Genomic DNA, 13,935 nt, shown 5'->3' with positions numbered 1-13,935 from the left:
CTGGCACAAAGTGCTTCTGTGCAGTGTATCTTGCTGGTATCTGAAGCTAGCACTCAGCTTTAGGCAAAGATGTTAAAAACAGTATAGCATTTTGCTCTTGCAAGGGAGAAATCTCACAATTAGGCCATCTGCTACCTTGCACACCAGTGACAGCTTGTCCTCCTATTTGCTGATAGAACCAGGGCTGGCAATTAAATAGCAGCCCTTCCTCCCTACCCTCCTCCCAACAGCTACACCCCTGCGCCACAGCTCCTCTTGTGCAGCACCTACCAGAGATTTCCTTCTTCTCCTGAAAACAGACAAGCTGCTGCACTCCCCTGCCAGGTACCTCCCTGCAGCCAGTCTCTGCCCCTCTCCTTTTGCCTTGTCTTTGGCTCCCTTGAGCCACAGCACTAGGTGGGGACAGGCTGATGCTGATGTTGTAGAGGATGAAGTTACAGCTCCTAAATGGCATGATGCTTATTCCCACATCATATTAACCAGTCACAGTCAGGAGGGAGCTGCCTCTGCACCTGATGTGAGTGCTTTCATGTAGCTTGAGCCTCCTCGAGACAAATCTTCTGTTTCAGAGTAGACTGAGAAAATGCCTGATAAGCCACACTAATTTCAGCCTTCCTGCAGGCAGGAAGAGAGGGTCTCATTATACTCTGTCTCTACAAATAACTACACGCCAGCATAGAGGTACCCACCCCACCTTGCAAGGCAGTGATCAGCTGTGGTGGTGTGGAGCTCAGCACTGCTGGGCACCTTCGCACTTCCGTCAAACCCAGCTTCTCTCAGAGCCTGAGCAGCCCAAATCCACCTCCCTGCTGTACACCACAGTCCCCTGGGCAAAGAGTTCACTGGCTTCTTCTCCTGGGTGCTCCCTGCACAGCACTGGCACCATGTCATGGAGATCACAGCTCCTGTGTTCCCCCCTTCCATTCCCTGTGCCCTCGCCCTTGCTGCACTCATCAGGCATCCTCCTGTCCTCCACCTCCCTGCAGAAGACAGCTCTCTTCAGTGGGCTGCTGGTAGATAATGTGCCTGACTCATAATGGCTTGCTTTCTTTTAAAGAAGATGGATATCTCTGAAGTTGGTGGGGTTTGTGTCTCTCAAATTCATAATCCTGTGATTGTGATGATGTTCAGCACTAGAGTTGCTACAGCACAGAGGCTGGATGCAGCGGCACGCTCGGGGCTGAGTGCCAAGCTGGGAGCAGAGAAACACACTGCACATGCTTTATAAGCCACAGAGACCTGTAGCAACGCTGTGCTCCTGATCGGATACCACACTTTGCCTTCTTTCAGCATATCAAGAACATTAGTGTGTTTTCAGCAGGACCCAAAAACCCAGACACAAAAAGGCAGATGTGGGGCTTAGCTTCACAGTTACTTTTCCTCTGACAGCTCTGTAGAAAGCTAAGTATTCATGCACCTAATTAGCATGTACTTCTTTAAGGGGGCTTGTCCTCTTAGTGCTAATCTGTGCTGAATGGCCGAGCACACAGAATTTTACTTATGGTGCTGGATGAATTCACCTGTGGGGCAGCTGATCAGTGCAAGGGTCCCTGCATCACTCCAGTGATGAAATGAGGCTTGCTCTACTCTGTTCGGTGAGCTACGTTTCCCCTTGCTGGGCTCTCCGGCATGGACAGACATTTGAAACGGGAGGTGGTCTGGGTCGATGGAGATGATGTTTGTCATGGGGAAGAGGACGCGTTCCTGCTGCCAGGCAACCAGCGCTGCAGCACCCGTGCCAATGGCTGCAAACACCTCTGCAGAGGCAGGTCTACAGAAGGAGCGGCCAACCCGGGGCTGCTGAGGGGGCCCCATCACCCCACGGAGCCAGGGGGTGCCACAGCTGCTCCCCCAGGGGACTCCTACAGAGGTAAAGTGGGGAGATGGGGGTGTACCCCCTTCCCTGCCCACCTGAGGGTTCCTATCCAGGAGCTAGGGCACTCAGAGAGCCCAGTGCCCACTGCATCAAAGGAGACTTTCTGCCCAGCTTCCAGCTGCAGTTTTGGTCAGTGCTGCTCAGTGGGACATGCCCCTGCAGCACAGACCCAGGTGAGAAGGTTTGCATGGTAGTGCTGCGGGGTCTGCAAGGCTGTCCACAGAGCCTCTCACTCTCCCTCAGCACTCATCCTTAGGTGCATGGGGGCATTTCACACCTTCTGCAGACAGCTTTCCACTCCTGCCCATTCACCCCTCTCCATCCTGTGGCACAGACTTACTGCAGGGCTGACACAACCCAGGTTCTCCATCACTTGCCCAATGTTCACTGTATACCTGTGCCCTAAAGAAACAAACCCCTTCTCATCATCCTCTCTGCTGCATCTTCAGCCACTCTGGCATGGGGTAAAAGGAGCAGAGAGAAGAGGGACCCCAGACTGGTGTTGGTACCAGTGTGGGGAGGGGGTGCAATTGCTGTTCTGGCTGGTGAGCTCCAGAGGGAACTCCTATGCTCTGCTCTTAGCCTGGGTCATGAATTTCTTTCCCCAAACCCTGCTGCAATCTGCCACACACAGCTTGTCAACTGAGGATGCAATAGATTTCACTCATGACAGATATGCATACACACATATGCATGAAAAGCTCATTCAGCAGGATTAGGCCAAACTACCATAGTGTGTGCAAAACAGCAGTGCCATCCGCTGAAAGCATGCCCTTTGCTAGCTCATTTTGATGAATGACTTCGGTTTCTTCCAGTCTCTCATCCCAGCAATATTATTGTGGATACAACATGGAGACTTTTGTATTAAGCGTTTCAAGAAGTTTTCATATAGTGATAGTTAGGCCTCTATGATCTAATATTTCAGGGGAAATTTTTGTTCAGATTTTCATTTAGTTTTTATTTTACATTTTAGGGGCAAGATACCTGGAATGCCAAAGAACACATCTTGTTCCATCCCACTTGGTCCTTCACAGACAGAGTTTGGCCATAAGTCCAGTGGGAAATGGAGGTGACATGTACTCTTGCCACTTTGCACAGCTTAAACCCTAGAAATAGCAATGTGAGTTGAGAGCAGGTGAAGAGAAAGGCAAGATCAGATAATTTATTGCAGCTCCCCCCTATGGTAGTTACAGATAAATCTCCATGGATGAAATGTTACTTGCAGAAGTTTGAAGCTGGGGGATAGGAATTGTGTCCCTTTTGGATCCCGGGAGCAATTTACTTCCAGCATGGGCGCTGCAGCGAATAACAGAGCAGCAGTGATAGCGAAGGGCAGTTCAGAAACAGCATTTTCTCCTGAAGATCCTTCCCGTTTTTCCCTGCATCTCATCACTTGTGCTTGTAGCAAGGCAGGTGGCATGGCTCCCCAGTGCAGATGGCTGTAGGAGATGGAGCACTGCCTCCTCCAGTGCCAGTGGGTGCAGGCAACCAAGTCTCTACCAGCCCAAGCAGCCTGGACTGGGAAGCAGACTCTGTTACAGTCGTGCGCAATGCTGCCTGATGATTCACTCCAACTAGCTTTTCATTCCCTTGGGAACACAGAAGGGAGGCAGGGAGAAGATCAGCACCCCGCAGACCCAGTTTCCCCATACCTAAGCTTACCCTTGCCCTTACTTAAGAGGAGTATGGAAAATCTGTCAGAATAAACACCATTAAGGATTATTGTTAGAATGTATGAAGCAAGGACTTAACCTACTGCCTTGAACTCTCATCAGTCCTAATAAAAGGTGAGGGGTGAGCTTGAGGGCTATCCTGCAAACTGGGCAAGCCATGGTGATGCAGAGTTCTACCAGTAGGCCACTGGGCTGGCCTGGCAATAGTTTTTAGCAGAGTAAAAATACCTGACTTTGACAGCTAGCATGCTGGTTTGTGTGTGCATAATTTGCTGTGATCATGCTATAAATCAAGATGAGACTGCTAAAATTATGTATGACCTCATTTGATAGATTATCTAATAAGGAATTTGCTAATGCAGTTTATCACTTAAAAAGCCATACGACTGCTAAGGATGAGTACTTTGCTGCAGCACATTTAAACCTAATTGTCAGAGGAGAAAAGCAAGCGGATTTCAGAGGTGAGTTAGAAGAGCATCCTTATGAGGATGATGTCTTCACTAAATCAGTGGTGCAATGCAGCAAGCAGGGTGGAAAGGAGTCTCCTCTGGATAAAGGTACAGAAAGCTGCTAGACAAGGCTGTGCTGTGTGAGAATACTGCATGGACTCACTGATCAGTAGTGCCTTTATAAGTGTAAATAGTTGTATCCTAACGGGCATGCTTGCTTTTATTGTTTGATCTGGTGTTATCTTTTAATTTTTATGACATTTCAGTTCTATTTCACTGTCTTGCAAGCAGATCTAAAATCCCTGATATGTGGAAAGAAACTACCAGCCTAGACCTCTAGCTCTAACTTGCTATTCTGGTTATCATGCCTGTCAGAATGAAAAGAGTAATTGTTTTGCTGCTATATGTTACCATCAAATATTTTTGTTCTTCCAGTCCTGTGACTCATTTAAAAAGACTGAACATCACTTTGACGTACACAAACAGAACTAGAAAGCAGCTCAAGCCAATGAAACAAAGCTTGTTTTGCAGGTTTGTTAATCACATATTCTGTTCCAATCCTAAATTTATGATTAATATGATTAAAATATAAATGCTGTTTTCTTTACTGATGTTTTTCTAAAGCTCATTCTGGGGTCTAAATGCCTGTATACATTCCCTGGATGTATAATACTGTTCGAAGCCTCTGAGATAAACATTAAACCTTCTCACAACTCTATGTGTGTGTGTGGAGGGGGAGGTGTTAGAGAAGTGATGATTTTGAACTCCATTTTAGGATTGAGAAAAATGAGGTGGAAACATGAAAGAGCTTACAAAAGGCCACACAAAAAAATCATTATCAGAGCCAAGGCTAAGCCTCTGACTTCCCATGATCCCCATCTCGTCTCTTGACTGCCCAGAGCAAAACTTGCACATATCCCCTTTCTAGCCCCCACACCTTGAGCACGTCTGGACTCATTTGTACCCTGCCCAAAAGGGGGAGCTTGTTCTTCTCCAGGGGAAATAATGCATTTTGGCAGGATGTTGCTGTACAGAAAGCAAGACATGACCATTGGCATAAGAAGGCAGAAGGTAATTTTACTGAGCACTGCTAAGTCAATACAGTAGTTGATACCTCCACATTGACTTAGGCGTGTAACTAGTGATTTGGGATTGTACAGGAGCTACTGGTGTCCCAAGAAAAGCAAAGGTACCTGTAAACCATATATAAAGGGCCTAGGATCAAGGAACTGAAGAAGGATATTTTGGTAGAGTCATAAATTAGAGTCACACAGGGGAACTCCCTGTGACATTTGCATAGGAGGCCCACCTAAATATGATGATGCCTGTGTTGATAATGTAATCCCAGCTGAGTAGCTGGAACTGTTCCTGGGAGTCTGCATTTCTGTATGAACACACAAAACAAAGCTGTGTGTATACATCTAACTGGAATGATTTATTTACAAAAGAGAAAAACGCAAAGTAATGGCAGTATCATCTACCTCATTAAATGGCCAGCTCTAAATGGGAGAAGCCACTTGAGGGGTAACAGCATAGTTCACCAGCATGCCACATCACCATTTGTGGTTTTCCCCACTGACATTAATTGATACAAACTGAGTTAGTGGATTTTACATTCAAGACACTTCTCTACAACAAGGTGGACTCAGGGCATCTGCTCACTCACCCTAGACTGTCAAATAACTCCCTGGTGATAATTTTTGGTCACAGTTGACATGGCTTAGACAGAAGTTTCATCATAAAGTGTTCATTAGTCATTCCTTGAGTCATCCTGTTTCATGAGCTCTTACCCCTACCAAGATAAAATCTAGCTATCAGTAACAATTCTCAGAGACCTACCAGTCAGTGATTGTGTGATGCAACCTGTAGCAGCCAGGCAGAATTTACTCCTCCGTATTTTAACTCCTGCCAGTTATCAGCAAGGCAAAGTAAAAACAGCTGCTCTGAGCCCACATTATGGCAGTGAGATTCCAAGGGAGAAAAGCTGAACCTCATTTAAAACCAAGGGAGAACCAAGAAGATAAATAAGGGTCCTAAGCCTGTACCTTTGAAGCGGAATTTTTTTCCTCAATACATATAATTCAAAATAAATGCTTCTCATGCCTACTGGGCAGTAAACCTTGCAATGTAGCTGCATGTAGTGTGCTTGGCCATATGGCTGGTAATGCACCATGAAGTGATACATATTATAAAAATAGTACTGGTAGAATTATTCTTAAAACACCACTTATGGGCCAAAAATATCCTCTAGAAGAAACAGACTGTGAAAGTACATATTGAGGTTATTATCTGGTACAACAGGCAAATTCTCCTGCTGTGCAAAATCAAAAGGTGGATTTTTTTTTCCTAGGAAAACATTAGGTAAACATTCCTAGAAAGACAGAAGTGAAATGCCTGGCAGGAACTACAGCAAGCATCTGCTGCTCAGTGGTTAAAGACTGCCCAGCAAAGTCAAGGGGACAAGAGAAGAGAGCAAGGCTGAAGCTGAGGTCATACCCGAGGATCTTTCTACATTCCTCCAAAGGGTGGAAATCCCACCCTACCACACATTCTCCTAGATCATATGGGAGATCTTCAGCTGAGTCACTGTAGAAGAGCAATGTAGAAATTTCCAAAGCTGGAAGGAGCAAAGTTTTACAGACATCCTATTATGTTCAACTTACATAATCTCAGTACTTAGCTTCTTAGATAATATAGTGATAGAGCTTTATGGAATTAAAAGAGAAAAAGCTTCTCACAGATAATATTATAGCAAGAATGGAATTAGAGTGCTCAAAAAATCTGTAAAATAAGTCTCATTTTCTTTCTGGCTTTATTGGACGTTTCCAAGAGGGACTTAATGCAACAAAGATGATGCCTCAACACCTAATAGTGATGACATAATTTACACTGAACTGTGACTTCTCAAAGCATTGTTTTGCTTTTGGAAGGAGAAGTCCCTGATGACTTAGACACAAAAAGGCAAAGATCGGGGTTCAGACAGTAGTCTGCAAAACTTGTACTAATTTCAGTGTGGATTCTTGCCTTCATCTGTACATAACACTAACGTTTTGCAAAATACAAGCAACCCTTATCTCCATGTACTGTAAAGATAAGCACAAAAGTCTTGCACAAGTGGCTGCAGCAAAGGACTGTAACTAATGTGGAAGAGTAATGATGCAAGCATGTTACACCTAGAAATATTTCCTCTCTGATCACAAATTTTGGTGTTTATCTGTGTTACATAAAATACCGAGGAGTTAGATCCTCCACTGATTTAAGTCATAGCTCTATGAAAGCACATGGAATTATGTTGATTTGTATAAGATGATCACATATTTGAAAAACATATTTTGGCCTAGATGGCTGACAGACTTTCAGCAGGGCTCTCTAGAGTAAGGGACTAGAAGGAAATAAGCCCTTTTAGAAAACAATACATACTTCAGTAATGTGAGTATGTCTGTCTTACCCAGTGAGAAATGTACCCTCTTTTCATATGTACAAGCCATGTTATCTCTAATAAAATAATAACACCTTGTGTTGCAAAAACAGGATAGAGACATATATTGAACAATACCAGGGGGTGCTTACTCCAGAAGCGTTTCCTCTGCCTTGCTTCTGATACCTTCCTCTGCTTGCTTTTCCAAAGTAGCACCTCTGGTGGTTCAGCTTTTGTGCAGGTTATTCAAGGACTCTTTTTCAAGTATCAGTACACTTACAGGGATAAGGTTTATCTGAAAGGTAGACTATGCAAACGAACATACAATAAACTTATGCAGTTCCACATTTTTTCCACTCCAGAGATTGTTCTTCCATCACCTGACATTTTGGTGCAAAATGCATCAACAGCCTAGAAGCTGGTATGTAAACTTCACATGCCAAAGAGAGGGAATGCTAAGGACATCCATAGCTGAAGAGTTTCTATGATGGGAGAAGACTATATTCATGTGAGAGTGGAAAACTTGGTTTACCAACAGTCAAGCCATTTGCTTTGGAACAATTTGATCACTACTGGCATTAGACCAATTACTACTTTAAATGGTGCAACTGTCCTTGGGAAAGCATAGGCTTCCAGCTTCCATGACCAAACAGAGGACTGAAAAGGGCAAGGAATGATAACAAAGGAATTCAAGCTATCTATTACCAGAAAGCGGACCTGATTTCCAACAAACATCTGCCATTAAAAACTAGTTTACAATAAAACCTGCATTTCCTTTGTGCAGTCTTATACCTAAGGTTAGCCAGACATGAGAGGTAAAATGCCAAACCATTTTGCTTATTGACAATAAAAGTCTGCCAGTTCTTTGCAGCAACAGTAAAAAAAAAAAAATAAAGGTAGCTACCCATGATGCTGCTCTTCCATAATTTTGAAGCTGTTGTTCAAGATATTGTATTACTTTTTGTCTTTATTTATTTCCAAGTGTTATTGTTTGGCAGGCAAAACTCTTGGACTGTGTTATGTACCAATCCTTTCAGCATCTAGGTTTTCACAGTGATATTAATACTCAAGAATACTGGAACAGATCAAAATAAATACACACTGTCTTCTTTGCTGGGTCCTATGCATCAACTACCGCTCTAGCATGAAGAAATGCTTGGTATTCCACAACTGCATGGAGAACAGAGAAGGGAGAGCTCACAGTGAAATGCTGGGAGCTCACTCACTGTATACAAACAGAATAGAAATTAATCAAAGCTGTTCTTTGATCCCAACAGTCCAGGCCATGTTCTGTTTGACTCCGCACGGGCAGCCTCCAGCCCCTTTGCTCCTGCACTCACACGGGCACCAGGCATTGTTTAGCCTCCCTGTCCTACAAAGCATCTGGGTTGATGCAGCATTAATCAGCTTGGGATGAACCTGTGCAGGCCAAATAGGTGCAGGGCCCTTGCTCTATCCAGAAGATCAACACAGGAAACCTCTCATGAAGGAGCAGCCGGCTCTCCTGCTCAGTGCTTCCAGTGACCCAGGTGCCTCAAATCCAACACTCATCATGTTTCCCCCTCTGCTGCTCCCGGAGGACTTAAAGGTGTTCCCTCAGATGTAATAATTTAGCCCTTCCAGTCCTGTTCACCCATGTGAGGACAACAAAGTATTTAAAGCTGAAACATCCAAAGAATATATTCAAGAATCTATGATAAAAGCTACAATTTTATGCACCATGGAGCATCCATCAAGGAAATGCACAGAGTTAGTGCCACAAAATAATTACATGTGCAGAGTCCATTGTAAACACAGCTTTTATGTGCATCAGCACAGCTGGGGACAGTGTTTAAAAATATAATTATGTAATGCATTTTATGTAGTCTGTGAGCCATTCAAGTGATACCATCGGTTCAGCAAAATTGCATGCAGCAGGTCTGTATCTATTGGCCTGAGCAAAGAAACATTTTTCAAGAGCATTATTTTTTTTTTTCTGACACAAAATAGATTTGTCTCCGATGCCTACAGGGGATTTGTGTCTCTGTCATTGGCCACTTTCTCTCTTACTTTCACCAATGAAGGAGAAAGAAATGGGGAGTTATTTTTGGCCTTGCAGCAGATTCCAGCATCTAAATCAGTTAGTTCTGAAACCACTTGGGGTGGTGCTGGTTCTGTTATAATGGCTTTAGAGGGAAGGAATTTGTAATGTCTGACTGTTAGTGAAAGGAAACAAAGCAGCTGTTGTGGGGTAGAAGGGCAAGGCAAGGTTAAGACACTGTGTGAGGAGGCAGGGTCCAGCCTTTAGTACTAGACATGCAGCAAATGATGAGTTGTGGCTAGAGCAGCACAGAGAAGGCTATTACTGAGCCACATACAGGCTTCAGTGTAGCAGGAGATCTCTATTAAAATGCACAAAGAAAACAGGCTTACAGCTATACTTATTGCTCACACCCTCATGCTCTCTCCCCACTCCCCCTCTCCATTTATTTTGTCCTTGTAATGATTACAGCATATGAGCTGCAAAACATGTAGAGAAAGCTTTGCTTTCCTTCTTGTTTAATCTGCAATTGCAGCTGAGTTGAGGTGATGCAACAGTAAAATTTCTGAGACAGTGCTTAACAGTGCTGCTAAATGATAAGAGCAGCAGCATGCACAGATATTTAGCTGAGACAAATATTGAGCTTTATAGATACTACTTAATGGTCATTTTAAGGCCCCAAAGCTTTCAACTACTTTGCAGACAGTAGATTATGTGTCTTGGACAAATCCTACATGGAAAATGATGCCCAAACTATAAAAATCTTTCTAGGAGACCAAGAAGATTGTTTTTTCATTTAAAGAGACCATTTAAAGAAATCTGTACCTAGTTTCATCCCACAAGATCCACAGGTGGGAGTAGCAAGATAGGTTCTTCAGCTAGCTAGGAGCTGCTTGGCACAGAAACAGGACTTGATGCTAATTTCTAAATATGGAATTTGCTATCTGAAAAGAGATTTCCTTTTCCCTCTTAGGTCCTGGGTTATGTGTAGCATACTGAAAAGGATAGTGGAGACCAAAATCCTGGTGTCTGCATTCCTTCTTGCAGGCTAGCATCATTGAGAAACAGACATAACTCCTTGCTTACTCCCTTCCTATGAATACTGTATTTCTTTTTGCTTAGTGGAATGGCATTGATCAGGAAACAGAAGATATCACAGCCAGGAGAGTCCATCGCTGGCTGCGGCATGGCAGAGCCTGGCGAAGTGGGAGCTCTGCTTTTGGATCACAGCCAGCTGATCAGCAATGCTCAACAGAATAGCTGTTTGTCTGAATGACGGGCACAGGCATTAACCAGCTACATTTTCAAAAGGAAGCAAATACAGGACCATTTGAAAAATCTCAGAATTGCCATATATTTGATTGCAGAGCTCCTAAGGTATTTAGATGCTTCCTTCCCCATGGAAATCTCTGTAAAATACATTTAGTAGATGAAGTATTTTGTGCTCTGTGTGGTACAGCCTGCATAGGTTGTGCAGATGTAGATTAATACAGTGAATGCCACCTCAGATTTACAGGGAAAGCTAGGGCAGCTATCAATGCATTGCCTCCACTGCACAGCCTACTGGCATGTGTGCTAGTGACCATATTTCATGTCACATTTTGAAGATAAGGTTTTGCATGAACGCTTTATGTAAGTTGATATACACACACATATATGTAGTGCATAGTACTGAGCAGAATCTTTATACATTATTAGGAAAGACTGATTTTCTGAAGGTCTAAGCAGTTAAATGGTTTCTGTAACTAAACTTGAGGAAAAGCAAACTTGCATTTTTAAAATCATTCAACATGATTTTTAAAGTTGCAAACAGTGGAATTTTTTCTGAGAAACTTTATCAACTCAATTACTACTTTGCAGCACAAGGCGTATGGTGGTACTCAGTCAAAATCAAACTGTTACCTTCTATTATGCAGACAAACAAGGCATAAATAAACAGCACTTTAACTTTCTAAGCAGAATTGATCAGTGGCTGACTAAGAAATCTTCAGGGTGAGGTATCAGTATCAAATGTAGGAGTTTTGTGGTAGTTTTTGTTCTGTAAGATGTAACATGCTCATGAATTTTATATTCTCATGGCAATTAGTAATTGTCCACTGGAATGCGTTTGATACTTTTGAGCAAGACATATTTAACACAATGCCTGAAGACAGTGAGCTGCATTTTCCAAACCATATGTTGAGCAAACACCCTCATGAGGTTATATGTCTGTGGCTTGCTTATGCAGGAGATAATTTCTTTGTAAGACTGGCTCAGGTTGTGTGATACCAACAGGTAAAGACCAAATTCTTCTTCATATGTCTTGTCTAATCCAAATGGTATAAAATGAGTTGAAAAATGTACAGTTTTGGACCATAAAATGCTATATTTACTACCTTCCAAAGGAAACATGTTAAGTAGAGTACTGTCAGCAGATGAGACATGGGGAAGACACAGGAATGGACAAGCAATGCGACTTCCTTAGGATCACATAACAGCTTTGTAGAGGAATTCACAGCAGAGTCTTGACTTGTGTTTCACAGATTGCTAACCACTCTCAGGTCCAAACTGCTTGCAGTTTGCCTTTCTGTAGAAAGTGTTCTCACAACACTGCACTACCACAGGAGCAGCAGAGAACATGTTCATTGAACATCTGTTAAGCAGATCTGATTTAAGGTTCTTAACACAAAAGTTACTATGCAAGTGCATTCAGCACAACTGTATGGCTTAATGCTAAAAGCAAATTTGATTATGAAAAACACTTTCAAATGGAACATATTTTATATGATCACAGGGAACCTTCAAAACACAATATAAATAATTTATGTCAGTACCTCCTAGGTGAAGCCTCGCTGGGAATTCAGAGGTAGAAATGTGCAGACAGAACGTTGTGTCTTAGAAAGAGAAACAATGCCACTTCTACCTTTACCGGAGAACAGTGGATCCCAATGCTGACATTAGCAAGGAAAAAAAATGAGTTAAAAGCACAGAAAATCCTTCTGACTGTGTGTGCAGATATTTCTGAGTGTCCACAAAGAGGTTAGTGCTAAGTATATTTATTAGTTAGCAGAATTACCTAGGTGTAACTAAAACTGATTCCTTGAAGCCAGTCAATCATTCTTAAAATATGGTACATATGTGCAACTGTTACCTCTTCCAAAAAAGACAACTGCCTTGGCACAGCAGAGTAAGTAATACTGCAGGGTAAATGGTGGGATTTGGTCACAGGTCTGAAGGAGTGTTGTAAGGAGAACCCATCAACCCTATGCCCTTAAATTCCTTCAGGGCTCTTTCTTTAATCCCTCATACTAATGTTATTTATACAGTGTTTATTAAAAGTGGTTTCTAATTTCAGGTGCCTCACTGAAACCACCAACTGCTAGAAGTTTGCACACCTCCATCTCACTCCAACTGAAATAATGGAAGCAATGGGCAATATGTACTAATCCCATCTCCTTCTCCTTCCCTATGATTGCAGTAACACATTCCAACTTTTTCAAGTGCTGCACAGCACACATGGCTACTCAAGCTGTATTTCCTTAAAAAGGTGGGAGTTGGGGAAGCATTGGTTATTTGGGGACTTGCATGCAAAATACGTTTTTTAAGTAAGAAGATACCATAGCAGATGGATTTCATGAAGGAAAAACACTGAGCAAAATGCCATAGCCAGTCCAAATAGTTACAGCAAAGAAGAAATGTGAAATTGAAACCCAGCTTGTAACCATATCTTGGCCGTATGCACTTGCAGGTAATAATTGTCTTCACCATCCAAATTCTCATGCTCTTTCCAGTCCATGAAATGGAAAGTTGAGAACATGATCATCTTGACTGGCAGACAGAGCAGGTGGATGGCAGCTTTGAACTACTCGGAAACTACAAAAGAGACTCAGCCTTTGGAACACATAGGTGCTAGTCAGCCTCTCCCATGGTGACCCTCCAAAGCACCTCATAATCATATTTCCTGTTACTCACTATGCACAACAATAGAAGTGGTGGTATGTCCTCATCAACAGGGATGACAACAACAACAGTTTTAAGGACAAGGAGAAGGTGATAGCCAACTTCTCTACCTGTGGCATCATGTAAGAGCACTGTAAATATTTCTTTCCCCTATGGAAAATGTAGGTAGATGTGGGGAAAGGTTCACAGGAATTCTTACCCTCCATCCTATCCTGAATTTTCTAGAATTCACAGCTGTTGGCTTAGATCTAAAGCCAGTTTTGAGTTTCCACTTATCTGGCACATGCAGGTCAGAAATTGGTCTGTTATAGATTCAGAGAGTTTAAGGCAAAAATAGTCCATTACAATCACTCTTTCTAATCTCCAATGTATTTATTTTCAACTTAAAGAATGCCATAACCATCTATTTGAATAAATATCTGGCTAAAATGTGTCTTCTGAAAAGTTATTGAGTCTTGTCTTAAAGAGGAGTATATGAACAATCACTTGTTAGGAGGTTTTTATTAGTAATAAAAATAATTTCAAAGTTAAGCCAAATTTCTAATTTGAAATTAGAATTA

This window comes from Manacus candei, unplaced genomic scaffold, assembly GCF_025592945.1.
Source record: "Manacus candei isolate 608988 ecotype Guabito, Panama unplaced genomic scaffold, ASM2559294v1 h1tg000017l, whole genome shotgun sequence".
In the NCBI taxonomy this organism is placed as follows: Eukaryota; Metazoa; Chordata; class Aves; order Passeriformes; family Pipridae; genus Manacus; species Manacus candei.
This window is presented reverse-complemented; position numbering follows the sequence as displayed.